Below are 2989 nucleotides of genomic sequence, written 5' to 3'. Positions count from 1 at the left end.
ATAAACATGTTTTGATTCGGAGATCTCAATATCTCCTATAACCCAATGAATTCCCCATTTCTGATTTCCACTTTCTCTTTACATTCTGCTACTCAATTCATGCAATCACCCCCATTCCCTTTTAATTTCAGCAATTTAGTTTCTGCTCTTTAATTCATGCAATTTAAGATTCCTCCATTTCAATTTCTTGTCATTTACTTTTCCCGCCAATTTTACATTCCGCAATACTCATCTCAATCTTGATTCCGCTCAACTAGAACACGCTTCTAATCCGAATTGCTCACTCAACCAATCCTTGTGGGATTCGACCTCACTCTATTGTGAGTTTTTACTTGACGATAACCGGTGCACTTGCCGGAAGGAATTTTGCCGATCGTGCAATTTCCTAAATCGTAGCATAACTAGTTTATGTGCATCAGGGGCTTTGGTTGACTCTGCAGTGAGAGAAGCTTTTCATGCTTCCTCTCCATGGTTACAGAAGGAGATCCTTGAGTTTGAAACACAAGGTTGTCCTCATTCAGTTGAAGGACTAACTCTCCTCTGTCCACATCAATCACAGCTCTTACTGTGACTAGGAAGGGTCTTCCAAGGATGATGGATTCATCCTCTTCTTTCCCAGTGTCTAGGATTATGAAATCAGCAGGGATGTAAAGGCCTTCAACCTTTACTAGCACGTCCTCTACTTGTCCATAAGCCTATTTTCTGGAGTTGTCTGCGATCTCTATTGAGATTCTAGCAGCTTGCACCTCAAAGATTCCCAGTTTCTCCATTACAGAGAGTGGCATGAGGTTTATCCCTGATCCAAGGTCACATAGAGCCTTCTCAAAGGTCATGGTGCCTATGGTACAAGGTATTAAGAACTTTCCAGGATCCTGTTTCTTCTGAGGCAATCTCAGTTGATCCAGATCACTTAGTTCGTTGATGAGCAAGGGAGGTTCATCTTCCCAAGTCTCATTACCAAATAATTTGGCATTCAGCTTCATGATTGCACCAAGATACTTAGCAACTTGCTCTTCAGTAATTTCTTCATCCTCTTCAGAGGTAGAATACTCATCAGAGCTCATGAAGGGTAGAAGGAGGTTCAATGGAATCTCTATGGTCTCTAATTGAGCCTCAGATTCCTTAGGTTCCTCAAAGGAAAACTCCTTGTTGATCACTGGACGTCCCAGGAGGTCTTCCTCACTGGGATTCACGTCCTCTCCCTCCCTTGTTGGTTCGGCCATGATGGTTAATTCAATGACCTTGCACTCTCTTTTTGGATTCTCTTCTGTATTGCTTGGGAGAGTACTGGTAGGGGTTTCAGTGACCCTTTTACTCAGCTGGCCCACTTGTGCCTCCAAATTTCTAATGGAGGACCTTGTTTCATTCATGAAACTCACAGTGGCCTTAGATAGATCAGAGACTATATTTGCTAAGCTAGATGGATTCTGCTCAGAATTCTCTGTCTGTTGCTAAGTGGATGATGGAAAAGGTTTGCTATTGCAAAACCTGTTTCTTCCACCATTATTAAAGCCATGTGGAGGCTTTTGTTGATCCTTCCATGAAAAATTTGGATGATTTCTCCATGAGGGATTATAGGTGTTTCCATGGGGTTCACCCATGTAATTCACCTCTGCTATTGCAGGGTTCTCAGGATCATAAGCTTCTTCTTCAGAAGATGCCTCTTTAGTACAGTTGGATGATTCCTTCAATCCATTCATACTCTGAGAGATCATATTGACTTACTGAGTTAATATCTTATTCTGAGCCAATATGGCATTCAGAGTATCAATTTCAAGAACTCCCTTCCTCATAGGCGTCCCATTATTCACAGGATTCCTTTCAGAAGTGTACATGAACTGGTTATTTGCAACTATGTCAATGAGTTCTTGAGCTTCTACAGGCGTTTTCTTTAGGTGAATGGATCCACCTGCAGAATGGTCAAGTGACATCTTTGATAACTCAGACAGACCATCATAGAATATATCCAGGATGGTCCATTTTGAAAGCATGTTAGAAGGACACTTTTTGGTCAGTTCCTTGTATCTCTCCCAAGCTTCATAGAGGGATTCACCTTCTTTCTGTCTGAAGGTTTGAACATCCACTCTAAGCTTGCTAAGATTTTGAGGAGGAAAGAACTTGGCTAAGAAAGCGTGACCAGCTTATCCCAAGAGTTCAGGCTATCTTTAGGTTGAGAGTCCAACCATACTCTAGCTCTGTCTCTTACAGCAAACGGGAAAAGCATAAGCCTGTAGACCTCGGGATCAACCCCATTGCTCTTAACAGTATCACAGATCTGCAAGAATTTAGTTAAGAACTGAAAAGGATCTTCGGATGGAAGTCCATGAAACTTGCAGTTCTGTTGCATCAGAGAAACTAATTGAGGTTTAAGCTCAAAATTGTTTGCTCCAATGACAGGGATTGAGATGCTTCTTCCATCTAAATTGGAATTTGGTGCAGTAAAGTCACCAAGCATCTTCCTTGCATTGTTATTATTTTCGGCCATGTTTTCTTCTTTTTCGAAAATTTCTGTCAGATTTTCTCCAGAGAGTGGTGCTTAGGCTTCCCTTAGCTTCCTCTTCAGAGTCCTTTCAGGTTCAGGATCAGCTTCAACAAGAATGTTCTTATCATTGTTCTTGCTCATATGAAAAAGAAGAAAACAGAAAAGAAAATATGGAATCCTCTATTTCACAGTATAGAGATTCCTGTATGTGAGTATAAGAATAGAAGAATAGAAGAAGAGAAATTCGAACACCAAGAGGAAGAGAGGGTTCGAAATAAAAAAATAAAAAAAAATTTGAAAAAGGGGGAAGAGATTTTCGAAAATTAGAGAGAGAGAATTAGTTAGGTAGTTTTGAAAAAGATATGATTGAAACAAAAAGATAGGATTGATTGAAAAAAAATTTGAAAATCAATTTTAAAAAGGTAAGAAGTTAGAAAGGAAGTTAGAAAAGACTTTGAAATTGATTTTGAAAAAGATGTGATTGAAACTTAATTTGAAAAAGATTTA

At 39.7% G+C, this 2989-nt stretch overlaps 1 non-coding gene across 1 annotated transcript; it reads left to right on the top strand.

The window, feature by feature from the left end:
- Positions 1-1985: 1985 nt before the first annotated feature.
- Positions 1986-2093, top strand: LOC112724972 (small nucleolar RNA R71). Its single transcript, XR_003164108.1, has one exon. It is a non-coding gene; the product is annotated as a small nucleolar RNA R71 (small nucleolar RNA).
- The last annotated feature ends 896 nt before the right edge of the window (positions 2094-2989 follow it).

This window comes from Arachis hypogaea, chromosome 11, assembly GCF_003086295.3.
Source record: "Arachis hypogaea cultivar Tifrunner chromosome 11, arahy.Tifrunner.gnm2.J5K5, whole genome shotgun sequence".
NCBI lineage: Eukaryota > Viridiplantae > Streptophyta > Magnoliopsida > Fabales > Fabaceae > Arachis > Arachis hypogaea.
This window is presented reverse-complemented; position numbering and strand designations above follow the sequence as displayed.